This window comes from Podarcis gaigeae (assembly GCF_964106915.1).
Source record: "Podarcis gaigeae genome assembly, chromosome: 2".
NCBI classification, from domain to species: domain Eukaryota; kingdom Metazoa; phylum Chordata; class Lepidosauria; order Squamata; family Lacertidae; genus Podarcis; species Podarcis gaigeae.
In genome coordinates this window covers 23,851,155-23,878,621 of record NC_139679.1, presented here as the reverse complement: position 1 = coordinate 23,878,621, position 27,467 = coordinate 23,851,155, and the positions used below count along the sequence as shown (strand labels likewise).

Here is a 27,467-nt window from a genome sequence, read left to right as displayed (position 1 = left end):
CCTTTATGTAAGTACCGGGAAGTCCATTTCTCTCCTCTGTAATTATCTGCAACCTTTACAAGATCAGCTTGGGTGCTGTCGTACATTTCCTAACACACGGGCACACCCACAACTAATCCCCATCAACTCAGGTAAATGTTATGGTCCAAGCCAAAGGCCATAACAAAAAAATGCATGGACACATACACCATTAATCAGGAAAACAATAGGGGGCCCTAGATAGGCAGCTGTAACCTTTCCTTAAAAAACAGAAATGTTGCTCTCCTCAGATGCCATCTAACTTAATTGTAATTTGGTATTACACTCCAGTGAATTTGCTGGGTCAGAAGCAGGAGGAAGGTAAATATCTACCAAGTGATGAGTAAAGATTTGGCAGGATATCTTTTAATAGCAGCCTGCCTTACTGTTGCTAAACACTGAAGAGATGTCTCACTCCACATATGATACTGTCCTCCTGGTACCAAAAGGTTTGGTGCCTAGTGAATATGTGAAAACTGGTTTTGCATGATATTTCAAAATTTCATAACTTTATTCCAATGTGGTTTTTATTACCTATGTTTATGTTAAGAAAATACAATATAAGTCCTCTAGCGCAATATGGAAGGCATAATAACCCCTAAACTCAGTTTAATTAACTTCTCTTCACCCTTCTTCAATTCACTTTCTGCTACTTCTCCAGTTTCTCAATGCTTTTTATTTGAATAGAAACCAACCGTATGCAATTATTTCCTTGCCGTCTTTGGTTCACAGTCAGTATTAAAAGGATACAGTACTGTGTTGTAAAGGGAGGGAATTCTCACAGTTTCTCAGTTTGTGTTTTTTTTTTAAAGCTGTGTATACGTCAAAAATGATGTTATTTTCTTTATAATTAAATAATAATATTTTAAAAAGAATAAGGAAGGCAATATTCAAGGAATGCATCTATCACCTGAATTTAAAAACTGAGACACTATAAATCTTTGGCTCTCTATTATCAAGGATTGCTGGTATAAAAGGCTGCGGGAAGGATCTGAATTTATAGCGGTTAGTTGCTGTAGCCTTCAGAGCAACTATTAGCTCTCAAGGTTGTGCCAAACAGTCCTCAAGAGGCTGTTCCTTCTGTGTCTAACAGCTCTCCTCTCCTCTTGCAAAGCAGGAGAAGGAATTGACTTCCCTATCATGTTCCAACCCAATACCAGTCATTTAGAGTTGAGCAACTGCCAAGCCCTTTAGTTATCGATATACCAGCACATGTAACCTTCCTGTGACTTTGGCAGCTGGCCTGGCACATGGCTGCACATGCATGGCATATACAGGTTTGTGCTTCCCTTCAGGGAGACAAATGGTGCAAGAAGGGATGGGATTGTCAACTCTGTGCCTAGGTAAAAAGGTAAAGGGACCCCTGACCATTAGGTCCAGTCGTGGCCGACTCTGGGGTTGCGGCGCTCATCTCAATTTATTGGCTGAGGGAGCTGGCGTCATGTGGCCAGCATGACTAAGCCGCTTCTGGCGAACCAGAGCAGCGCACGGAAACGCCATTTACCTTCCCGCTGGAGCGGTACCTATTTATCTACTTGCACTTTGACGTGCTTTTGAACTGCTAGGTTGGCAGGAGCAGGGCCTGAGCAACAGGTGCTCACCCCGTTGCGGGGATTCGAACCGCCAACCTTCTGATCAGCAAGTTGAAGGCTCTGTGGTTTTAACCCACAGTGCCACCCGCGTCCCACTTTACCTGTGCCTAGGTAACATGGTCCAATTAATGGATGCTTTGCAGGGCTTCAGTTGAGACAAGGTTCAAATCCCAGAACTACTTTTTGATGTTATGGTTTAGTACTGGAGTAGGAACAGAATGTCCCTGAGTCATTTCTTCACCACAGAGAAATCACGGCCTGCCTCCACCCATCTGAGACCTCTTCCGTCTATGCAGGTTTGAGCCCTGATGATGCCCTTTTTGGAAATGAGCCCCCAATTGCTCTTGAGGTTACTTGATTTTGGTGAAGTGCAACTTTACATAAAAGCATTGCTGAAGATACTCTCCTTGCGTAAGATGCCTCTTGGGCAAAAGGTATGTTCTTTATGTTCCTGTCCCTGGTCTTCAAAAACTTGTGATGCAGAAGAAGCATTGAGAGGGACGGGATACACATGATAGAGTTTGGTTGTATTTTAACCACGATTAGCTTTGCGGGTGGTGCTGTGGGTTAAACCACAGAGCCTAGGACTTGCCGATCAGAAGGTTGGCGGTTCGAATCCCCGCGACAGGGTGAGCTCCCGTTGCTCGGTCCCTGCTCCTGCCAACCTAGCAGTTTGAAAGCACGTCAAAAGTGCAAGTAGATAAATAGGTACCACTCTGGCAGGAAGGTAAACGGTATTTCCATGTGCTGCTCTGGTTCGCCAGAAGCGGCTTAGTCATGCTGGCCACATGACCCAGAAGCTGTACACTCGCTCCCTCGGCCAATAAAGCGAGATGAGCGCCGCAACCCCCGAGTCGGCCTCGACTGGACCTAATGGTCAGGGGTCCCTTTACCTTTACCTAGCTTTGCAGAAGCCCCAGAAGCTGGAAACACAATTGTTAATAAGAAAGCACACCTCAGACCTTCCCAGTGGCTTAAATTGGATGGAGACCTCTGTGGAATAATTTTCTGCATCTCCACATCTTCTAAACATGAGGTAGATAGCAGGATCCAGATGGAACCAGAACTGACCACACATTCCATGGCTTATTTTGGGCAGGTGGGCATAGCCACCCACCTGTCAATCATCTTAACATCACATGACATCCTTTGTCCCATGGACAACATTCTTCCTTTGCGACTTCAGCTTGAACACTGTAGATCCTACTTATAACGATAGCAGATTCTCACCTGGAAGGTGAGGTACCGATACCTTTCTGTTCTCTGAACCTGAATCACGAAGCGAGATTCTGATGCTGTGCATCCTACTAACCCTTCCTGCACCGATCCCCTTGTGCAACATTGCCTACTGGGAAATGATGTGAGATGTGCAGCAGCCGCCTTGAAACATTTCAAGCAGGGCTGATATTCCCCCCCCCCCCGAGTTCTCTACACCCTTATGGGCAACTTTCCTGAGGCTGGGTGCCCAAGGCAGAAAAGGAGCAGAGCAACAGATATATCACTTATCTCCCCACAGTTGGCCACATTACATTGCATTCTAGCCATGCAAAAGTAAAAGGTTTCTGCCCTCTTCTTCTACATCCTAGCAAGCATCATCACCGTTCCAAGGACCAGTGAGAGGTCTAGTCTGAGGGGAAGGGGAGGTGCAGTCTAGGGAGAAGGGCTAGATAGAGAGGCCTGGAGGTTACCTTTGCTTGTTTGGGCCTGAAGTTCCACACCCCTGATTTAAAGGCAAGGGCACTGTTTCTGGGCGATGACCTGGCAACTCCCAACTGATTTGCTTGCAGATATGCAGGGGTGGGATGCGGGTGGCGCTGTGGCTTAAACCACAGAGCCTAGGGCTTGCGGATCAGGTCGGTGGTTTGAATCCCTGCAACAGGGTGAGCTCCTGTTGCTCGGTCCCTGCTCCTGCCAACCTAGCAGTTCGGAAGCACATCAAAGTGCAAGTAGATAAATAGGAACCGCTCCTGCGGGAAGGTAAACGGTGTTTCCGTGCGCTGCTCTGGTTCGCCAGAAGCGGCTTAGTCATGCTGGCCACATGACCTGGAAGCTGTACGCCGGCTTCCTCATCCAATAAAGCGAGATGAGCACTGCAAACCCAGAGTCGGCCACGACTGGACCTAATGGTCAGGGGTCCCTTTACCTTTCCTATGCAGAGATGCAGGTGCTGTTCTTAAAAAAATAAAATGTTTCTCCTGTGCAGCATTCCCCTCACATTAATATCACATGCTACAACTATTACCATACATGTCCAGTGGATGGTAGGAATATATATGAAAATACGCCCATCCAGATAGATGAGGGCTAGCTGTTTTTCACTTCGGTGTGCCTTACATTTTCTTGATGCTTGGCTACCAGGCTTCCTTAAGCATATGCGTCTTCACTCCTTTTTCCTTGGCGTGAAATGTGTTGGTTGCTAGGCATGCAAATAATGCTAAGAGGAGTGTAAATATTGCTATAAAAGCTTTGGATGTCACAAAGGCACTGAAGGCTCCCTTGCGTTCGGAGAAAGCAACAATATTCTGCTGTGCAGCCAGGAGGTGGAATACAGGGAAATAATCTCCCAAGCAAAAGGTTTATTTTATATTTCTTTATTGTCTCTGTTTACTCTTTGACACTGGCACTATTTTCAGATGGAATTCAATCATGTACCAGCAATTTCAGGTTGAACAATTAAAGTGGATTTGGCAGTCTCTTGCGACAAAGCACCTTCCCAAAATTGGACTTTGTGTGATAAGGAAAGTGACAGGAAATTGGGAGATGATGTCCCATGGCACCCAGTTTTTGTCTTGTTAACCTATCTGGAAGGTTCAGTGAGGCAAGAACACAGAGAACTGATTTCGCATTAGTTAGGCGCAGCCAGAATTTTATAGGAGGGAAAGTGAAGATGAGCAACGACACCATCTATCAAAGAATATGGGATTAAGTTTCAATGGCTAAACTAATTCTCTTTATTAGATTCAGACTGCAAAAACAAAGGAAGGATAATTTTAGGTTAAGGTGGACTGATTTTAGTGATCATTGTGAATATGGGCTACTAACAAACGTATGTCATGGGTTTACAATGTTCTGAGGGAATAAAATTTATGACAGAAGGAAATTTGTACTATGAAAGGGCATAAGAGCGATATCAACAAGGACAGTTGAATAGCTTACCTCTCGATTATACATCAAGCCCGCAAGTTAGGCACATTTAACTCGTGCACATTCAGCTTTACGCACATGGCAAAAAAATAAAAATAAAAAAAATTAAAGTGGCAGAAAGTGGGTGGTTTTCCAGGAAAAATTACTTTGGCAATCCAGCCCACCATTGAACCTATATACAGTGGTACCTCGGGTTACATACGCTTCAGGTTACATACGCTTCAGGTTACACACTCCGCTAACCCAGAAATAGTGCTTCAGGTTAAGAACTTTGCTTCAGGATGAGAACAGAAATCATGCTCCGGCAGCGTGGCAGCAGCAGGATGCCCCATTAGCTAAAGTGGTGCTTCAGGTTAAGAACAGTTTCAGGTTAAGAACGGACCTCCGGAACGAATTAAGTACTTAACCCAAGGTACCACTGTATACGTGATTTTTGCTTTATGTATAATCCCCAGAACGTAACCCCCGCATAAGTTGCAGGCTTATTGTATCTTTCTTTCAAAGCTTATGTACCGGTAACTTATAATATAGTGAAATTGAGATATGCACGCATATACGTACATATATACATACATACATACATACATACATACATACATACATACGATTGAGGAAATATGCTGGAAAGTGTGGGAAAACAATTGTTTGATGCGACATTTGTGAAGTTGGGGTCGTAGATATTAGTAACATGCATTGAAGGGACTGAAGTGGACTGAATGACAGGCCGGAAAGGATAGAACTGGGCACCACAGGGCATGTGACAAATGTAACAGGGTACGTGACAAAGAGACAGCAACGAGCATGGCCTGGTCAGTTAAGTGGGAGTGAGGAAGCTCAATTTCAGAGTGATAAGCAGATGACTGGCAGGAAAGGTAAGGAAAAGGAATTGGAGAGGTTCTGTCATATATGCTTATATTTCACAAAGGAAGCACTTCTGTTCCTCTGAAGCGTTTAAATGACAGGTAGACGTGAGGCTTATTCAAAGGAGGAAAGGGGAGAGGCAGAGTCATTCAACAGCCACCTAAACTCCCTCCGCCATCACCACCTGCTCAAATGTGTCTGGGCATGTGCAGAAGCTTGACAGTATTGTGAGGATGACTTAAGTAACGAAGCACACAGGTCTTCAATCTGGGCACTTTTAATATCCTGTTGCACCACAGAAAATAAAATGGCAAGGTGGAAGAGAAGAGACACACGGTTGCAGCAAAACACCCCCAGACACATCTGGGTACATATCCAACATACATGGAGGTACCTGAGTGGAGGCACATTACGGTGGTTTCCAGGGTAACGCAAACAATCCCCAGGGCTCTTAAAATAAAAAATATCAAACACCAAGCACTTGAGCAAATAATACAGTTGAGAAGCGAAGATGTGAAGGCTGCCAACACAAGCAAGCCAAACACTCTTTGAGTCTCTCTTTGCAAATGGTTGAGCAACCCGTTCTCAAGTTACATTGATTTAGTTACACACCACCTATTCCCCTTTTATGTACAATTTTAATGTGCTGAATATATACTTCATATTGTGCACCAGTGTTGGGATGGGCTGGCCACATGACCCAAATAGCTGTCTGTGGACAAACACCGGCTCCCTCGGCCTGCAAGCCAGATGAGCGCCGCAACACAGTACGTTTCCAAGCACAATTCAAAGTGTTGGTGTTGGCCTTTAAATCCCTAAACAGCCTTGGTCCTGTATACCTGAAGGAGCGTCTCCACCTCCATCGTTCAGCCCTGAGGTCCAGCTTCAAGGGCCTTCTGGCAGTTCCCTCACTGCGAGAAGTGAGGTTACAGGGAACCAGGCAGAGGGCCTTCTTGGTAGTGGTACCTGCCAGCAGATGTCAAGGCAATAAACAACTATTTTACTTTTAAAAGACAACTGAAGGCGGCCCTGTTTAGGGAAGTTTTTAATGTCTTATGCTGTACTGTTTTTAATATTCAGTTGGAAGCCGCCCAGGGTGGCTGGGGAAACCCAGCCAGATGGGCGGGGTATAAATAAATAATAATAATAATTATTATTATTATTATTATTATTATTACCCCATAGTTGCCAGGGGTCCTTTACCTTTACCTTTACCTCTGGCAGTTCTCCCTCTGTGGTAGCCACCAGGAAACCAGGAACCAGCAAGGTATTTTGGAGTAGGGGCAGAGTGCCACAGGCTTTGCCACAAGAAACTGACCAAAATGGAAGGGCTTTGGATACAGCAGTAGGTATATATATTTCTATACATTTCTATACTGTTATTCACACACACAAAATCAGAGCAGGTCGACAACAATTATTCATAAAACCATGCAATGATAACTATATAAAAAGTTGGAATTAAGCAACTATTATGGAAAGATGTAACCCTGACTGCTTGCAGAAGCCTGGTGGAATAGTAAAGTTTTCAGCAGGTGCTTTCAGATCCACAGCTACCAGGTTGCAATCCTATGCGCACTTTCTTAGGAGTCCCATCAAATTCAAATAGGCTTACTTTGGAGTAGACATGTAGAACAGAGTCTATCAAATTAGACCATATCAAGAGAGAACAAAATAAAATACATTTCAACTCCACGTAAAAGGAAAATAGATTTCTCACATAACATTATACATAAGAGACTTGTATTGAATGGCACCGTAAAATATTATTATAAACGTATATGTCAACACTGACGGATAAGACATTTTACAGAGTAACAATCTTACACCATTACTTGCAAATTCACTGAATTTTCAGATAGTGAAAACTAATAATGGGGAAGTGGGGAAGCAATTGCAACAGTAATATATATAATGGAGAAAAATCCATGGTTTCAAAATAATGGTTGAAACATTCTTTGGTGGGGCATGCCTAGTCCCTTAAAGCATTTCTTACAAAGTATTATTTAAATTGATTGATTGATTCTGTTGTTAGCTGGTTTGGCTGTTAGCAGTATATAGATGCTCTAGATGTAGATGTTTGCAACCAGAACTTGAAAAGCACCAGTTGCTGAATCTGCAGCACATTAGGCCAGGATTGGGTACCTTTGGCCGTGCAGATGCTGATGGAATCCAACTCCCATTAGCCCAATCAGCATGGCATGCATAGTAGAGTGTGTTGAAATTTTCAACTTCGAAATTCCAAAAATGAGGAGTGCTAAAAAGTCGTAACGTGAGTTGGGAAGTCAAAAGACATTTTTGTTAAATTAATATAACTTAGTTTAGCTTGTTAAGTAAAATGCATGTAAAATTGCATAAATATAATTTAAAACCTGCAACTATATCATGCATTATTATTATTATTATTAAGCATTACCAGACCTTTTCAGAAGGTAAAATTAAAAATTATTTGGTTTTCTTAAAGTAGTTTATGTGCTTGGTAGACCTACCAAGCTAAATGTTATATTCAATCACAAAACTGAATTCTTCACACCCCAAAACGAAAATATGACCCCGCACTGAAGAAATTTGCTAAAATTAAGTTTCAGCCCCTAAAATGACACACTCTGAATGCATATGATTACGATGTGCATTCAGCTGTGGGTATCCAAATGCTGCTTTTCCATGGCAAACCAGACCCACATAATCATCAATGTCTCCTGTCTCTTGACTAGTTAATTTATGAAGCTTAGGAACAAATCTATTGATTTCAGAAGGAGCTTCATAATGTAGTCAAGAGGGAAATCACATAGAATCATAGAGTTGGAAGAGACCACAAGGGCCATCGAATCCAACCCCCTGCCAAGCAGGAAACACCATCAGAGCACCCCCAACATATGGTTGTCAAGCCTCTGCTTAAAGACCTCCAAAGAAGGAGACTCCACCTTGGCAGCAAATTCCACTGTCGAACAGCTCTTACTGTCAGGAAGTTCTTCCTAATGTTTAGGTGGAATCTTCTTTCTTGTAGTTTGGATCCATTGCTCCGTGTCTGCTTCTCTGGAGCAGCAGAAAACAACCTTTCTCCCTCCTCTATGTGACATCCTTTTATATATTTGAACATGGCTATCATATCACCCCTTAACCTCCTCTTCTCCAGGCTAAACATGCCCAGCTCCCTTAGCCGTTCCTCATAAGGCATCGTTTCCAGGCCTTTGACCATTTTGGTTGCCCTCCTCTGGACACGTTCCAGTTTGTCAGTGTCCTTCTTGGTGCCCAGAACTGGGCACAGTACTCCAGGTGAGGTCTGGATGACATGACATGGATTTAAAAAAAGCACCAATAAGCTTTACCCTGTAAGGAAGAAACTGCAGCAAGGACATGGCGTCAATCTAATAATAATAATAATAATAATAATAATACTCCACCCATCTGGCTGGGTTTCCCCAGCCACTCTGGGCGGATCCCATCAAGAGTAAAAACACGAAGCAGAAAAAAATTATTGAGCATTCCTTTGTGCAATACATCAGATCCTATTGCTGCTGTGTTCATGTTAATCTTGAATTAAATGAACCAAGAAGGCAAAGGGATCAGAAGTCTTCTTTGCTGCATACTTTGCTCCTCTCTGAGTAAACATCATTTGCTGCAGGATTCCTTAACGGCTTAGTAGAAAACTGCTTTGCAGTTGTACAAAATGCCTTCCGACAAAAATCCAGCTACGTAGTTTTCAACTGTCTTAAGCCCAAGTCAGAAATAAACCCTGCCAGGAGGAAAGCTTACAGGAAAGCCCAGGAGAACCAGGAGCAGGAAGATGGTTTAAACACAGAAATCAGAAATGGCTGGTGGGTTTTGCATGCTTTCCCACCAGCTGTTTTTCTGTTTGGCAGAGACTATGGTCTGGCCGCCACCACATGTAGTTAGACCCAAAGGGAGGAACACTAGCATCCCCAGTCCAACCTGACAGGCCAACAGGGCTTTACAGAACAGCAGGCCCAGTTTCCATCCATCAGATAAATTGCTGTGCTCAACCATGCCCCTCCACACTACTAGGGGTTTCCCCTGGCTGTGGGCAGGGATCCTGCAGGCGGAAGGGGAAGCACCATTGCTAGCAGAGCAATGCTGATGTCATTCCAGAACATAGCTGTCAACCGTCCCTTATTTGGCGGGAAAGTCCCTTATCCCAGTGCCGTGTCCTGCTGCTATCCCTTATTGATGATGTCCCTTAAATTTCCCGGGTTTCAAAGGAAGCAGCTCCTCTCCCTCCCTGCCTGCCGGCCAGGGAGGAAGGAGGCTCCAACTGTGTTGCTTGGCTGCGTTGCTCACTCAATAAGGAGTCTAAGAACGACTGGGGGGTGGAGCTTGCATGCCTTGTGCAGATCAAATCGGCCTCGTTGCCTGGGGACTCGCCTTTGCTCAGCACTTCCCAGTGGAGAGGTGACGGTGGTTTTCCTTGTTGCATCCCCTTTGCCGGGTTGCTGCGCTGTGGGAACCTCCGCTTGAGGCTTCATTTGGCTGCTTTGGCTCGGAGGGGCTCAGAAGTTGAACATACCTGTGCTCTGAAAATCCCTTATTTTGACTGCTGATCCCTTATTTTGGAGGCTGCTGGTCCCTTATTTTCAAATCTGTAAGTTGACAGCTATGTTCCAGAAGCTGGTGGGAGCCGGCAGAGGTACCTAATCCTTACCCCCCAGCCCGACACAAAGGGGGGCTGGATGGCTCTGCAAGCCCCATAGGCTTTGAATAAATTGATGTTTCCGTGCCAACAGCCATTTTGCATTTTGAGAAACACAAGTCCAGCACTAGTAAAACACCGGCTGTGTGTATCTAAGGTTGCTTCCATAAGGACCTGTTTGTTAAGCATTCATACTGATTTGCTTGCACAAAGTTTGCAGGGAGGTCGTACAATGCCCACTGTTTACTGAGCGTTCGTTCTGATCCGTTTGCGGAGCTGTTCTTGTATGATGTTGCGTCATTCGATTGTTATATTGCATTTTCCAGGGCATTTCTACCCTGTCCATTTTCCTTACCACAAAAAGTTCAATTTGTGGGGGGTTGGGGGGCTGAGCAGGTCTGCTGTGGAAGAGTGCCCAACCCCCAACCCCTTTGTTTGAGCCCCAGTCAAAGTCCCATATGTGATTATCTTATCTTCAGACTTTGGAATCCATTTAACAGATCCACTCTACAATACAAAGGCATACCTGAAAGTCCATTTGCCTTGCAAATGACACAAACACTGGACTTTACATCTCCTCAGCACTGGTGGTTCTTCAGATAACCTTTTTCTTGTAAGAAGCAACCCGGAACTTGTGGGTTGTACATCTTGTTGTCGTTCTTCGTTCCTTTGAAGGGGAAACACCGGAGATATTATATTACTGTAATAATTGCCTTACTTACAAATATACAAGTGGAGCATAACTAGAGAATACAGTGGTACCTCAGGTTAATTTTTATTTACAACATGTGATCCAGCAGGGCCTTCTCAATAGTGGCACCCACCCTGTGGAAGACCCTCCCCATCAGATGTTAAGGAGCTAAGTAACTATACAACCTTTATAAGACATTTGAAGGCAGACGTGTATAGGGAAGTTTTCAACGTTTAATGTTTTATTATGTTTTTGTATACAGTGGTACCTCGGGTTAAGTACTTAATTCGTTCCAGAGGTCTGTTCTTAACCTGAAACTGTTCTTAACCTGAAGCACCACTTTAGCTAATGGGGCCTCCTGCTGCTGCCGCACTGCCGGAGCCCGATTTCTGTTCTCATCCTGAAGCAAAGTTCTTAACCTGAAGCACTTTTTCTGGGTTAGGGGAGTCTGTAATCTGAAGCGTATGTAACCCAAGGTACCACTGTATATGTAATTTTCCTATCTTCAATAGGCATAACGCTGAAACAGAAAGATCCCCCATTTATAAGGAAATGTAACAGTTGGCTCCTGTTGAAAAAACATGGGCAACTGACTATGGACAGCTGGTAGCCATATGATTCCACCAGGACCATCTGAATACATTTTGCTATCTGTGGGAAAGGGCAAAATGGTGACTCCTCCCAATTCCACTGCCAGAAATCAAGTGGACTTTGAATGGATGGATGTTCAGGAGAAATAGATACGGGCCACTTCTGCTGCCTCTGAGTATCTGCTGCCTAAGATGGTTGCTTCATTCTGCCCAATGGTAGGGCCAGCACTGGATTCTGCTCAAGACAGTTACTGTAAGTATGTTTAAATCTCTTTCATGGAGCTTTGCTCTCTCTTTGATTGCGACTATAAAGTGCAGTAGGATAACTTGTTGTTTTTGGTTGCAACTAAACCTGTGGGAAAACCTCATAGATTTTACTCAAACTTCCATGGGTTCTATTCAGCATTTCAGATTCTGCCTGTAACCTTGGACCCTTCTATATGTTCAACTGGACACACATTTAAAGGTGAGTGGGGTTGTGCATGCATACAAAATGTACATGTGCAGGCTTTGATTGCACAATTGTGTATCCGTGAAGAGGCAGCACCTGTGATTGTGTGGACAAAGCCCATGTGGACACAGGGATGAGGCCGAGGCCTGCAGCCACGAATAGGCACAGTCTTGGGGGATGTTTATGCATGTTCAGCCAAACATGTGGAAGGTAATTTAAAGAAAGGACCACAGCTCAGTGGTAGATGGATGGACCAAATGAACTGTCTCCGTATGAGGCAGCTTCCTATCTTCCTATCTGCAAATACCTCACAAAGAAAATCCTTTCTTTTCAGTGGGAACCTCTGGTTTTACACCAGCTTTTGAATTTGGCTCTGTGAGTGATTTTCCGCCTCATGCTGGCAATTCAATGACTACAAGGTTGGAAGGAGTTAGATCTAAACGTGTCAATTTTATCTGCCTATTAAAACTAGCAGCTCAACAAAAATATGCAAATCCCTCACCCATATCTCTACGTGTGCGCAAAGTCCAAGACAAAAGGCGAGGGATTTGCATAATAATCTACATTTTCCTTTATTGTATTAGCTCTGTTTTTGTATTATGTGTAACTCGAATAAACCACACTGCGGACCGTCATTGGTATAAAAACCAAGGGGGATGTATCTCTTATCCATTAGATTCCACACAGTCCAATGACGCAATCATGTGGGAAGCCTAAGGTTTTATCCTTAAGCGGGGTGGTGGTATTAAACAGCATTTCTAAATTCATTAAGGCCACAATCCTATACTGAAAATCGCCAGCTGAGGGGGTTCTAGGATTGGACAGAAGCCCCAGTACGCAGGTAGAACACCAGATACACACCAGAATGATAATTGGGGGAATTATCTCAATCGGCAGGTATAGCACTCAGTTTGTGAAAGCTCTTCCACCAAAGAATTGCAGAGATGGAAGGGTCCCTGAGGGTCATCCAGTCCAACCCTCTGCAACCAACCGTGATACTCCCGTTGGAGGAACGTGATTCAAGGCACCAAAGATTCTATACTCCTCCAGTCCACAGCCTATCCATGGTGCAACTTTACGACCGAGAGCAAATAATTCCTCTCCCATTAGCTTGAATGGGAAGGAAGAGAATTAAAAAAAGCATTCAGCCCTGCATCGGTTGCCATTTCACCATGACAGAGCACAGGATATGGTGTAACTCAGGGACGCGGGTGGCACTGTGGTCTCTAAACCACTGAGCCTCTTGGGCTTGCCATTTAGAAGGTCGGTGGTTTGAATCCCCACGACGGGGTGAGCTCCCATTGCTCTGTCCCAGCTCCTGCCAACCTAGCAGTTTGAAAGCATGCCAGTGCAAGTAGATAAATAGGTACCACTGCAGCGGGAAGGTAAATGGCATTTCCTTGTGCTCTGGCTTCTGTCATGGTGTTCTGTTGGGCCAGAAGCAGTTTAGTCATGCTGGCTACATGACCTGGAAAGCTGTCTGTGGACGAACGCCGGCTCCCTTGGCTTGAAAAGCGAGATGAGCGCCACAACCCCATAGTCACCTTTGACTGGACTTAACCGTCATGGGGTCTGTTAACTTTACCTTATGGTGTAACTCAGCAGCCCCGAAAGCTACACCTTTATTTGTCCCTTATCTATTTACATACACTTTTGACTCAGCATAGGTTAAATTGCCTGCAGCTGGTTGAGGTGAAGGGGCTCAAAATGAGGTGGCTGCCTTAAATAAGAGGATATGGATTTTTGAGAACCTGTTATGTGGAGCCCCCAACAGCTGGACTTAGTAATGACTTCCCTTTAAATTAAGAGGACTCCCCTGAGTGAGTGCCTGAGGGCCCTGCTCTTGCCACTTACCATCTGGCCTGGGGCGGGGCCTGAAGCCTCATAAGGACTGCGTGCTGCTTGCTGCCTGCTGCCCAGGAGGACTCCCCTGAGTGAGTGCCTGAGGGCCCTGCTCCTTCCTGCCACTTACCATCTGGCCTGGGGCGGGGCCTGAAGCCTCATAAGGACTGCGTGCTGCTTGCTGCCTGCTGCCCAGGAGGACTCCCCTGAGTGAGTGCCTGAGGGCCCTGCTCCTTCCTGCCACTTACCATCTGGCCTGGGGCGGGGCCTGAAGCCTCATAAGGACTGCGTGCTGCTTGCTGCCTGCTGCCCAGGAAGACTCCCCTGAGTGAGTGCTTGAGGGCCCTGCTCTTGCCACTTACCATCTGGCCCAGGGCGGGGCCTGACAGGCCTCACTAGGACAGTGTTACTGCAGGAGGGGCACAGAGTGTTTTTAACATGTTTTTTTTTAAAAAAAATTCTTTTGGATTTTCTGTATGTGGGGGGTGGGGGTGGGATGGATGTTTGGTTGGTTTTTGGGGATTTTTTTAATTATTATTTTATTTTGATGTTTTTGTAATTTTTACATTTTTTGTTTGTATTGTTTTATTGGTTTTGTTTGTTTGTATAAGTTGTTATTTTGTTCTTAGGGGGAGGGGTCAGGGCTGCCGGGGAGTGGGCCCCAGCCCACAAAATGGCTGGGGCATGTTCCACAGGGGGGAATGCACTGGGACAACCGATCTCAGTGATCACGGGTAAGAGGAGGAGTTACGCTAAGACCAGACCATGTCATTACAGAGGAGGCAGGTTTAGTCGTTGTCTGAGGACTATTCCTGCCTCCGGGTCTGGTCCTGACCGGATGGATACTAGAATCAGCAAGGGATACCCACATGACCTGAAGGTGCTGCTGTGCAATGCCAGGTCAATGATTCATAAGACCACTGCCATCCATGACTTGATCATGGATGGAGGACTTGACCTGGCATGTGTAACAGAGACTTGGTTGGATGAAGCAGATGGGCCTGTCCTTGCCGCTGCTTGTCCACCAGGTTTCTCTTACGCACAGCAACCCAGGTCATGTGGGCGGGGAGGGGGAGTTGCAGTGATTTTTAGAAAGTAATTAGTTTGCACCAGGCGTCCTATTGGGAAGACCCAGTTTTCTGAGTGCATGTTCTGGAAGTTGGGCAATAGGGGCAGTACAGGATTCCTTTTGGTGTACCGACCTCCCCGCTACACCAAGGATTCCCTGCCCGAGCTGCTTCAGGTCGTGGCAGATGTTCTCCTGGAGACACCTAGCTTGGTCGTCCTAGGGGATTTTAACATCCATGCCGACACGACCTTACAAGGGGCAGCTCGGGACTTCGTGGAAAGCATGGCCTCCATGGGGCTGTCCCTGAATAAGTCTGGCCCAACCCATAGCCACGGACATGCCTTGGACCTGGTGTTTACCTCTATGGATGTTGGTGATCTGACACTAAGTAAAAGTGAGACAAAAGAAGTGCCATGGTCAGATCACTTCCTGGTGCAACTGGACTTCTCTGCGACCCATCCCCTCTGCAGGGAGGTGGGACCAATTCGGATGGTCCGCCCCCACCACTTAATGGATCCAAATGGTTTCCAGAGAGTGGTAGGGGATGCTTTATCCCATGTTGATGGCCTTTCAGCTAATTCCCTGGTGGCCCGCTGGAATGCGGAGTTAACCAGGGCTATTGACTGTTTGGCTCTGAAGCGCCCTCTCCGATTGCATGGAGCCCGGAGAGCCCCGTGGTTTTCCACGGATCTGAGGGCAATGAAACAATTGTTGAGACGGCTAGAGTGCCGGTGGCGGATAACTCATTCCGAATCTGACCGGACACAGGTTAGAGCTCAACGTCGAGCCTACCAAGTGGCTATAGCGACGGCGAAGAAGAATTTCTTCACCGCCTCTATTGCATCTGCAGAAAGCAGCAGCAGGAGACTTTTTCAGGTGGTTCACAATTTAGCGGAACCACCTGTAACATCGGGGCCCAGTACGGGCCACATATTCTCCTGCAATGATTTTGCAAAGTGTTTTTGCAGATAAAATCGCTCAGATTCGGGAAGAAGTAGATTCCACCGTGGAAGCAGGGCCGGGGCGGGAGAGTGCTAGAGTCCTGTCTGGTCAAGTTGTGTGGGATCAATTTCAATCTGTTACCTCCGAGGATGTGGACAGGCTGCTTGGACGAGTGAAACCAACCACTTGTCTCCTGGATCCTTGGCCATCCTGGCTTATAAAAGCTAGCCGGGAAGGACTGGGCGATGGGCTTCGTGGGGTGGTGAATGCTTCCCTCCGTGAGGGAGCCTTCCCAGACCCACTGAAAGAGGCGGTTATTAAACCGCTTCTTAAAAAACCATCTTTAGATGCGGCCACAATGGCTAACTATCGCCCAGTCTCAAATCTTCCATTCTTGGGCAAGGTGATAGAGCGAGCGGTTGCCGAACAACTCCAGGCACGCCTGGAAGAAGCGGACCATTTGGATCCCTTCCAGTCGGGATTCAGGCCTCATCATGGGACTGAAACTGCCTTGGTCGCACTGGTTGATGATCTCCGGCGGGCTAGGGACAAAGGTGAGAGCTGTTTCCTAGTTCTGCTGGATCTCTCAGCGGCGTTTGAGACCATCGACCATAACATCCTTCTGGACCGTCTTGAGGGGCTGGGAGCTGGGGGCACTGTCCTACAGTGGTTCCGCTCCTTCCTCCTGGGCCGTGTTCAGAAAGTGGTGGTGGGGGATGAGTGTTCAGACCCCTGTGCTCTCACTTGTGGGGTGCCTCAGGGTTCTGTCCTCTCCCCCATGCTTTTCAACATCTACATGCAGCCGCTGGGAGAGATCATCAGGAGGTTTGGGCTGGGTGTTCATCAGTATGCAGATGATACCCAGCTCTACCTCTCTTTTAAATCAGAACCAGTGAGGGCAGTGAAGGTCCTGTGTGAGTGTCTGGAGGCGGTTGGAGGATGGATGGCGGCTAACAGATTGAGGTTGAATCCTGACAAGACAGAAGTACTGTTTCTGGGGGACAGGAGGCGGGCAGGTGTGGAGGATTCCCTGGTCCTGAATGGGGTAACTGTGCCCCTGAAGGACCAGGTGCGCAGCCTGGGAGTCATTTTGGACTCACAGCTGTCCATGGAGGCACAGGTCAAATCTGTGTCCAGGGCAGCTGTTTACCAGCTCCATCTGGTACATAGGCTGAGACCCTATCTGCCTGCGGACTGTCTCGCCAGAGTGGTGCATGCTCTGGTTATCTCCCGCTTGGACTACTGCAATGCACTCTACGTGGGGCTACCTTTGAAGGTGACTCGGAAACTACAACTAATCCAGAATGCGGCAGCTAGACTGGTGACTGGGAGCGGCCGCCGAGACCATATAACACCGGTCTTGAAAGACCTACATTGGCTCCCAGTATGTTTCCGAGCACAATTCAAAGTGTTGGTGCTGACCTTTAAAGCCCTAAACGGCCTCGGTCCAGTATACCTGAAGGAGCGTCTCCACCCCCATCATTCTGCCCGGACGCTGAGGTCCAGCGCCGAGGGCCTTCTGGCGGTTCCCTCATTGTGAGAAGCAAAGCTACAGGGAACCAGGCAGAGGGCCTTCTCGGTAGTGGCGCCCACCCTGTGGAACGCCCTCCCAGCAGATGTCAAAGCGATAAACAACTACCTGACATTCAGAAGACATCTTAAGGCAGCCCTGTTCAGGGAAGTTTTTAACGTGTGATATTTTATTGTATTTTTGGTTTTTATGGAAGCCGCCCAGAGTGGCTGGGGAGGCCCAGCCAGATGGGCGGGGTATAAATAATAAATTATTATTATTATTATTATTATTATTATTATTATTATTATTATAAATAGTTTGGACAAATTCATGGCAGATGAGTGGCTACCAGTTATGATGGGTAAACACAGACAGTATGCTCTTGAATTTCTGAATACCAGTTCATGGGGTTTGGGAGAAAACCATTGCACTCATCCTACCTTTGGGCTTCCTATATGCACCTGAGAAAATAATGCTGGACTAGATGGGCCTTTAGATTGAACCAATGTCCTTATGTTCGTCTAAAAAAACGATACATTAATGCTCATCCCCTTCATAACTATTGTTTTAGTCACACATGCATATTTAAAACCAGTTAAAGGTAAAGATTTATTTTAACTGGCTGAAAGCCCATAATAATACCACCATCATCAATGACAACATTCCTAGCCACTCAGTTTTTTATTGGCTGGGGAGAGATTTGAACCTAAGGCTGCAATCATAAACACACTTGTTCAGGAACGAGTCCCACTGAACACAGTGAGACGCCTTTGCATAAACTTGAACAGGCCTCTGCCGCAAGTTTCAAGGTCCAATCAATCCTATCTCCTCTGAATCTCACAAGCCCATCTTTAGCAGGGATTTCTGAGTATGGATGTCTGCCGGCAATAGCCCTGCAATATGAACTTGTAACTTCAAATTATCCATTTATGCATAATCAATCAAGAACGTAACTATCACATTTAGATGTAAAAAAATGGTCTGCTTTTATCGCCACAGCTGGAAAGGCTGTGAAACGTAGGTCCCAAAGAAGGATGGCTCAGCGGAAAAAAATGTATTCCCTTTGTAAGGATTTGTGTGCATTTTAATACAGTATTTCTCTACTTTTTTCTTCTTCATCCCATGTCCCCTTTTAGCTAAAGTAAAAATCCCATGCCCTTGCCTTCAAACCTGGCTCTCCTAATTGTTTAAATTTTCATAAAGACTGAAAGATGGTGACTTTTAATCATATATATTTTTACTTATATTTTTGGAAACAGTACCCCCCAGCCTTCAAAATCTTCACGTGTCCCCCTGGATGGGACACACCCCGTGGGCTGAGAAACACTGATTTTATAGCTTGCTGGAAATACAGCAGTTGAATTAAAAAATCTTATAGTTGAGTTAAAAAATATTATAGTTCCAAAACTGTGTCAGAAAGCTACACCTGTTGAACTTCTGTGTTAAAGGCACAGGGGTGCTAATAGAGGGTTGGGGGCCAAAGTAGCAACCAGAATATTGGCAGGCCACTTCCTGTACTAAGTAGAACTTGAGTACATACATATAAGCAATTACCCTTCTAGTGACAAAATAGTTATAGTGCAGGTGGAGTGCAGGACCTGATTCCCCTTTATTTCCTTTTAACTTGGCAATTCTGGAATGCCGGTAAGGCAAGTTTATACCATTGCCTATGGATGCCACACAACTGCCAATGGTGGGCATGTGGGCTAGTCTAGGGTTACCATATTTCAAACAGTGAAGATCCGGACAGAAAAGTTGATGGGCTTTTTTTTTTTTTTGCAAAGTTGCTGAGTCCGCTTTTCCGACTGGACTTAAAATAGTAAAGGTAAAGGACCCCTGACAGTTAATTGGAGAAATGTTGGAGGCGATGGAGTTGTGACACCCCTGAGCCAAGGAGATAAGTAACCATACAACCTTTAGTAGACATCTGAAGGCAGCCCTGTAGATGGACGGGTTTTTTTTTTTTAATGTTTAAAGTTTTATTATGTTTTTACATATGCTGGAAGCTGCCCAGAGTGGTCGGGGTATAAATAATAAATTGATGATGATGCAATAGAACGCCCTGTTTTGACCAGAGAAATAATAATAATAATAATAGTGTTGGGAGGGCACGCTATTTTGTGCCTGGAGTTTCCCAGAGCTGAGGACGCCCTCTGCGCCTGCTTACAATGCCTTCTTCCTTTCTTTTTTTACTCCTAATCTCAGCCCTTCCTGCTGGATCTTGGGGCGCCCGAGCAGCACCGAAGCCCTGGCAACTGACAGCACCCCCGTCGGCTGCGAGAGTGCAGCCGGTTTTGCCCCCTTCTCTTCCTGGCCTTGTGTGCCTTTAACCGGGAAGCCGGCCTCCCCGGCAGACCCAGCCCATCGCCGGGCGGGGCTGCCCCGGCCACCCGCCCGCCTTCGCCGCTCCTCTCTTCCCATAGCGCGGCCGCCTGACTTGGGCTGGCAGCGGCGACTGAACCGGCGCGGGGAAGAAGGGAGGGAGCCGTAACCGCCCGCCCGCCTCCTCCGGGCAGTGTTGCGCCATGCGATGCCACGAGCTGCCGCACATCAGGTAAACGGGACGGAGCCGGAGCCGCCTTCCTGCTACCGTAGGGCAGCTCAAGGGGCATCTGCAGCAGCAGCAGCAGCAGCCGAGGAGCCCGGGCAGAGAAGCGCTCCTGCAGCAGCCCGCCTGCTCGCCTCGCTCTCTCTGCGGCCGATGGCAGCGCGAGTGCTCCGGCCTCCGAGGTAGCAGAGCCGGCCTGGGCCTACGGCTTGCCGCCGGGGTATGAGGGAAGCGAGGGCGCCGCGCGTCCCCGGGGATTGCACGTGGCGCCGCCGCCGCGGGTTGGCGAGCCCACCGAGGCTGCCCGGGGGAGCAGAGGCGAGTAGGGGCTGCTTAGGGGATGCAATGGCCGTCGGTGGGGTGGGGTGGGGTGGGGTGGAGTGAAAGCGACTTCGAGACGAGGCTGGGCTCCGGCACCTGTTTTGTCAGGCTGGGGGAACGGAGAGGGCGCCTCTGAGCCTAGCAAGAGTGCGGCGGGGCTCTCTCGCCGCGACGGGAGAGTTCCGGGCTGCACCTCGGAAGGAGGTGTTGAACCTTTCACTTTGGCCTGCGGGGGCGGCTTGTTTGTTGACGTTCCCGTGGCGGAGGGGTGGCCTTTTCTTCTTCTTTTTTCCACTTTCCCCGCCCCTCCCACGCACCCCGGGGAAAGTGTGTGAGGCGCTGCTGGAATTGGGGACTGCGAGGCTTAACCGGGACCGTGGCTCACTTCTCCTGGAACTTTTCTTCCGTCGGTCCTGAGATATTTGGAGCGCCTGAGGAAGAAGCAGCCTTGTGTTTCTGAAGACCACGAGTCAGGTGTTGGGGAAGGAAGTAAGGTTGGGCCTGAGGGTGTGACCTTCTCAGGAAGGTTGGAGCTGTTCTCAATTCCGCCCCCCTCCTTAGGAATCGCTGCAAAGAGGGGGCTTGTCAACCTCTGTTTGCGCCGTCGGTTCTGGTAGGGAGGGGGTGCCTTAGAAAGATGTCTTAAAGACGCCCCTTTAAACAAAACAGCTGCGAAGCGCGGAGTAGAAGGGGACTTTGGATAGCTGAGTTTCTGGAGAGTGCCCTCATGGGGTTAGTAGGCAATTTGATCTGGCCACAAGTTCCATCTCCCTCGAAACTCCCATTGTTCTAGGCGCATTTTGCAACCCAGAATTTCCTCAGTTATCCGCTTCTGGGTTCTGGGCGCAGTATTGCGCCTGAGATTTCCGATTAAAACAGCGGAGTGGAAGGAAAGGAGGACCTTTTCCTGCCTCCCCACTTCCAGCTACTTTCTGAAGACTGGAGAAGAGACCCTCTTAAGGATATTAGAGGGGTGGGCAAGGGAAGGACTAGACCATGTGGGAAATGAACATAAGATTTTAGCTGCAGTTCATTTATTTTCAGCTTTGTACTCTTGCTCTAAAACAGCACACCTAGACATTCCATTGTTGTGCCTGTTACCTCTGTTTAAGGTGCCCTTTAGCTCTTAGCTATAATATCTCCATTTCTAACACTGCCTCACAGTGATGGGGCAGATTTTGGGTGGATATAGCAAAGAAGCAAAGCTTCTTCTGATGTTCCATGTGGATAGATAGACTCCGAAAGTCACAACTTCTTGGGGGTGTCAGCAAGCTGTAACCTTGCTGTATTGACAAGTGGGTTTAATGGGAGGGCATTGATTTATTTCTCTTGTGGGTGAAGTTTATAGGCCTGCTGTGTTCAGCCACAGGAATGGCAAAAGAACACCTGATATTCTCTCTCCCTCTCCCTCTCTCCTTTTGCTGTGTGTTGGATTGGTCTATTTTGGTGTGTCTGCTTACTACATACATCTGAGTTCAGGCAGTGAGCAATGTCTGAGCACCAGCAAGGGAAGGGAGGGGCGACTGGCCTAGGCTCCTCACAAATATGGATGCTGTTGTGTTCAGTTGTTAGAGCTGAATTGGATTTTGATCTGCTTAGATTGTATAGCTTGTGGAGCCCTTTCTGATTTAAGATTTGGCCTTCTAAAGCTTTAAGGCCGCAGAAGTAGGAGGGACGTTGTTCAGGCAATCCTGCCTCTTGCACAGCTATCTCTGTGTTTCCTAAAACGCTTCAAATTGGTAACGTGAAGTAAAAATAAATAAATCAAATATGCAGTCACTTTAGTAAAACTTCAGTTTTTTGTTACCAAAACTTTAACACTTTAACTCTCCCCTGCCCCCCGGCTAAAGAGTGGCTTTTAAAGTTCCATGAGATACGCAGAATACCAATTAACTTTTAATGTCATCAACAAATATGTATACTGTACCAGATAAATCATTTCAACCCATTTCTGGTGGCACCATCTCACAAAAGTCCCACTTGTAACTTCTGATTTTAAAGATGCAGAAAGGCATTTTATGTCAAATCCTTGCTGAACTTCTCACATGGATACTATTACCTATTGCTTTGTAATACTTCAAAGTTTTCTTAATAATAAATCAAACCAAGTCCCTCTCACAACCATGACATCAGTAAAGCTATATATTCCATGTGTTCTTGGATGGTTCCCCAAATACTGTCACTTTGTCTTGCTTTCCACTTGTAGGGCTACTTTCCACAAGAGATGCTTTGGTCAGTTCTAGAATGTCCCATTTGTATAGTTAATCTATTTTTTCACTTGTTCTAATCTTAACATTTGTGCGTACGTCTAGCTCATTATTATATGGAGTTGGATATGCTTAAGCCTTAAGGCCACTGATTTGAGTGGGCCTAACCGTGTCTAACTCTGCGTAGCACTGAGCTGTTAGAAATACCACACACTATTTTCTAGGAGCCACAGACATGCCCTGTCTTGGAGGACAATCTGCTACCATTTTGTGTTTTCAGGTTGCATGTTTAACTTTTGTAGGAATAGGCTAACATTTATTCACAAGATTATTCAAACTTGGTAGCCACATTTCTGGGGGCTATCACCTGAATTAAAAATGGCTAAGTGTTTGACTCACTGAATTAACTGTGTTTACAAAACAGAGCTGTCTTGCATGCAGAAAGCCCTAGGCTAAGTCCCCAGCATTTTCAGGTAGGGCTGGGAGAGACTATGGGGAGCTGTTGCCTGTCAGTGTAGACGATAGCTGAGCTACTTGGACCAATGGTCTGGCCTGTTATAAGGCGGCAGCTTGTGTTCTTTTTAAAGTTCGAAATGATGATGCCATTTTGTTCATGATCTCTTTTTGCGTGTGTGTGTGTGTGTGTGTGAGAGAGAGAGAGAGAGAGAGAGAGTGTGTGCTTCGTGTTCTAAATGGAAGGGAGGGGGAAAATGCTGCTAAGTGGCTTCCTAAGATTATGGAAAGAGAAATAGGGAGTTTTAGTTAGAATCGTTCTGGAAGAACTAAGGAAAGGACCAGAAATGATGCAGTAAACTCAGTTGTCGATTGCTGGGCATGTGAAGTACTGAAGAGAGATATCAAGGGCTGTAGATGAAGAAAAATTCACCAATAATTTGAAATGAGAATGAGCAAAATGATAGGGTTCCAGAAGGCCACTCACCACCCCTTTTCTTTCTGTACTAGGTAGGTTTGCCTTTCATCAAATTACTGTGGTTTTGCTTTCAGTCACAGGTACCTGACCTGTATTGTCCACGGCACTTGTCTACGTTGAATTCATTTTGGCCATGGCATATTAACTGTGTTATGTAATATAGAATTTGAGGACGTTCCCAAGAAAACATTAAAGATAGCTTTCCCTTCTAACAATGAGCTATAGATTGTAAGCCGGTTATATCACCCTTGAGAGGAGGCGTTCCATCTTCATTCAGAATTCTAAAAAAAGGCTGAAGTTGCGCAAGTGAAGACTAAAACTATTTTTTATTAATACAGTATATAAAAAGTTGACATTCTTAATAGAAATGGGCTTAAAAAGAGGAAGAGGTAAAGTTGCCTTGTCTTTGCAAAGGGTTACTGGGTGGTGAAGACATTTACTGGAAAGTCCTATCCCACGTGATTTTTGTGGATTGTCGTGCTGCTTATTAGGGTAGAAATTTCCTTGCTTGGCTGTGTTAACTTGCTGTAAAATAGCACATGGTGGATAGAAATATAACAAGGTTGTCTGTGTTCCTTGATCTATGCACGTTTTCCATGCAATCTCACATATTTCACTGAAGACTGAGTTCTGTCAAGGCAGTTGTCCCCAATTTGATCTTTGGCTCAAAACTTTAATAAGTGAGGCATTGCAACACACAGGAGACCAGCCAGCAACTCTGGATTTTATTGTACTTACTGGGCATGATCCTGATTCAAGTTGCAGTGCAATCCTAAGGACGATTTATTGGAAATGTATTTAGTACAGTGAGGTCTTGCTCCTTGGTTGAGATGCAGCCATGGTGAAAATTGCCAGGAGAAAGCTGGCCGCGGGTATAAATTTGTGTAAGACTGGGGATCTGTCACGGATAAAAGTGCTTGTGTGTTTTATTACAAAGAGCGTAGTAGAGGAAGTTCATTATTGCGACGTTGACTAATGCAGCCTTGCAAGCCCCTTTCAGAACTAGCCCACATTGTAGCCCCATATTAAGGTAGGTAATTTGTGGCCCATCAGTGACTTCAAAATAAAAATGCACTGTTCATATTTTTCAGAAGTTTTTGCGCCTGCTTGCCTTGATACAGTTCTTCCTTTCCAAAGCAGTCAGTTGCTTTCAAGCCTGGCAACGTTTTGGATGGGAAATACAGGTTTAATGCACTACTAATGCCTTCCACCCCACCCTTCAAAGGGCAAATTGACCTGTGGCAGTCCTTTCTGTCTGGCCCCAGGCCACGTCCCTCTCCAACTTTGCTCTCTTAGGGTGCCTTTGCCAGGCTGGAATGTGTAATTGAACTCTGATATTGCCTCTTGCCTGCTTAGATGGAGGGATAGAGAGATTGTGCATGTGTTTGTGTAGGGAAAAAAAACTTGCTTTTCTGTGGCTGGAATGTGGCCTGCTGTACAGAGGCAAGAATCATGCAGATAATTGCCGTGAAAACAGCACGGTTGTGGCGTTGGAACATGACACAGGAGTGTGGAAAGGAATAAGTGCAAGTCAACCCAGCCAGATGGATGGGGTATAAATAATAAAATTATTACTAATATTAGTTTATGTGTAAGATGTGACGATAGATTGGGGAAAATGACGAAATTGGTCCATCAGTATGTAGGCTAGCTTCCCCTGCTCTGGTGTCTCCAGTTTTTTCTTGGACTACAGCTCCCATAATCCCTGATTACAGCTCCCATAATCCCTGGAGATGATGGGGATTGTAGTCCAGCAACATTTGAAGGATTCTAGATTGGAGAAGGGTGATGCATACCATGATGAATAGACGATTATGAGGCGCACTGAGGAGTTCTTCCTTTAAACGAGGAATGGCCTCTGCCGCTCACTTTCAGCTAAGGTCATTGACCTTGTGTTGGCTTGTCGAAACAGCATCTAGGTCAATCATCTAAACAGCCAATTGCCTCATCGCTAGTGGTGAGTAATTGCCTGAGTGATCCGGCAGCATGCTTCTGTAAACCAGTTGTTCTGTTTTGCTTTTAGGCCTACAAATGACTAACATAACACCTCCTGTGCATGTATTTGCAAGGCTGATCTAGGCATTTCAAACTTGAATTCTAAGCACCATTGTACTGTAACCCCTTCCAGTCAATCTATAAATATTGAAGACTGTCCTGTTCACTCAAAAGTTTTTTCTCTTAGGGTTGTGGTGGAATTCCGAGTTGTGCGATTACAATTGTTCTGCCCATACAGTGCTTCCCAAACTTAGGCATCCAGCTGTTTTTGGACTACAGTTCCCATCATCCTTGACCACTGGTTCTGCTCGCTAGGGATGATGGGAGTTGTAGTCCAAAAACAGCTGGATACCTAAATTGGGGATACCCTGCACCGGTGCAAATATTTCAGCTTGTCAGGTGGAACAATCTCCCCTCTCCTCTCTGTGAAAGCTGTTCTGGGAGTTCATCAAACACCCTTTGGGGGGGGGCACAGGGCAGGTGAAGGGGGAAGTCCCACTAGCACAACTGTTTAACTGAGTCCACCCCTTTGTTTCTTCACTCCCATCATTCCCTGAGAAAAAATAGTGTGTTGGAAGTCACCTTATACTTGCTTACTCATTGAACGAAATGAGACTTGCTTCCAAGGATTCTGTTGTGTGTTTACAATGTGTCATGTGAAAGGTACCAAGAGAATGGTAGAATAGGGATAAACCTCTGGGGGACGGAGGAACTTGGTATACTCCTGAGCCGGCGACACCCAAGGTGGTGTTCCTCAAATGTTGCTGGACCAGCACAGCCAGTGATCAGAAACAATGGGAGTTTGAATCCCATTGTGGAATCCTGAGAGCACCACACTGGATACCCGACCTTGTGACTTGGCAGATGTGCAGCATCTCTTAAGAACTGGCCCTGTCTTTTCTGAATAACACGGCTTCACAATCTGGTTTCCGTGATCTTTATTCCCCGTGGAACACGTTAAATGGAGAACATGGATCACAAGGCACTAGCAAGCAACTAACTTTTAAGTTAGAGGCTGCAAATGCCCACCCATTGTTGATTTCCCTTAATTTGATTATAGTGCTAGTTAGCTTGCTTACATCAATACAATTGCATTCTGTCTTCGTACCTGCAAATATAGATGCCTACTCTTGCTGCCTCCCAGAATAATTGATGGAAAAATCTCCCTTGCACAGCTGCTACCCTGCGAGGGAAGGAAGAAAAAGTGCTGCAGATTTGTTTCCAAGTGAATTCATCTTACCTAAACAATCTCACTGAGTAATTATGATTTTGTCAACACAATAATGTTTTACTATTAAGTATGATTCTGAAGTGATTTCTCCCATGATTTCTATGCATGGGAGAAGCGTAAACGTGGACAAGCTCTTTTTTATATGTCATTGAATCTGGTTTTGGAGTAAGGAATTCCAGGTGCTTGGAGGGGTTATGAATATTCAAATTACACCTGAGCCTTAAAAATGTTCTGCTTGGCCATCCCTGTGCTAGTCAAATCCCACTGCTTTTACAATTTGTATAGCACTTCATCCCCCAAGTGTTTTTATTGACATTTTGATCGAAGTCTCTGGTATTAAGTATCCCATTTACGGCAGTGGCTGTTCTGCAGTGCACATGGATTGCCACCAGCCATCTTCGTGGCTGATATTGTGAGAATGCAGTTTAAAATAAACTAGGCCAACAAACTGGGACTCAGTCTTGGTACGTGGCTCTCGGGTCCAAGAGTTCACCAGTTCTAGGCAGGGTTGCAGTCCCCCTTGGCTGTTATCTGAAATTTCTGACACATGCTGAGCATTAAAACTACTGCAGAACTTTGACCAGCTGATGCTTCTTCACTGGGTGGAGTGAGTGAACTTAGAAACTGCACTGAGGGTTTTTTGTTTTGTTTTACAATCGAGTGGTATATAAAATTTATGAAATCATAAACAAATACATGTGCCAGGCGATGTTGGCCTTCTGGAGCATATTGGTATCTGGTGACTCTACTTGAATGCAGCCTCTCCCCTTTTATTGAAGTCACTAGAGACATTTAGTGAACAAATATAGGACTTCTTTGATTCTCTGGCTTCCATAGAAGCCAAGGTTCTTACCGGCAAATGTGTGTTTCAGA

The 27,467-nt window shown here is 45.9% G+C and overlaps 1 protein-coding gene and 2 long non-coding RNA genes across 11 annotated transcripts in view; all 3 read left to right on the top strand.

Annotated features, from left to right (window-relative positions):
* The window catches only part of LOC310839333, a 29,125-nt gene extending 16,479 nt beyond the window's left edge, over window positions 1-12,646 (top strand). The window contains exons 4-5 of one of the 2 annotated variants that reach the window (XR_014561445.1): window positions 1,907-2,044; window positions 11,467-12,646. This is a non-coding gene — a long non-coding RNA (uncharacterized lncRNA). The remainder of the gene's footprint in view (window positions 1-1,906; window positions 2,045-11,466) is intronic. The other variant, XR_014561444.1, reaches the window with a different exon arrangement.
* Window positions 1-27,467, top strand: part of LOC310839343 — a 292,189-nt gene that overhangs the window by 75,951 nt on the left and 188,771 nt on the right. The gene's annotated exons all lie outside the window — the stretch shown is intronic.
* Window positions 19,549-27,467, top strand: part of TEX2 (testis expressed 2) — a 92,067-nt gene continuing 84,148 nt past the window's right edge. The window contains exon 1 of one of the 8 annotated variants that reach the window (XM_083727425.1): window positions 19,549-19,915. The gene's annotated coding sequence lies outside the window, so the exon portion shown is untranslated. Of the gene's footprint in view, window positions 20,092-20,249; window positions 20,720-27,467 lie in introns of those variants that run through there. The other 7 variants (XM_083727422.1, XM_083727428.1, XM_083727430.1 and 4 more) reach the window with 7 other exon arrangements.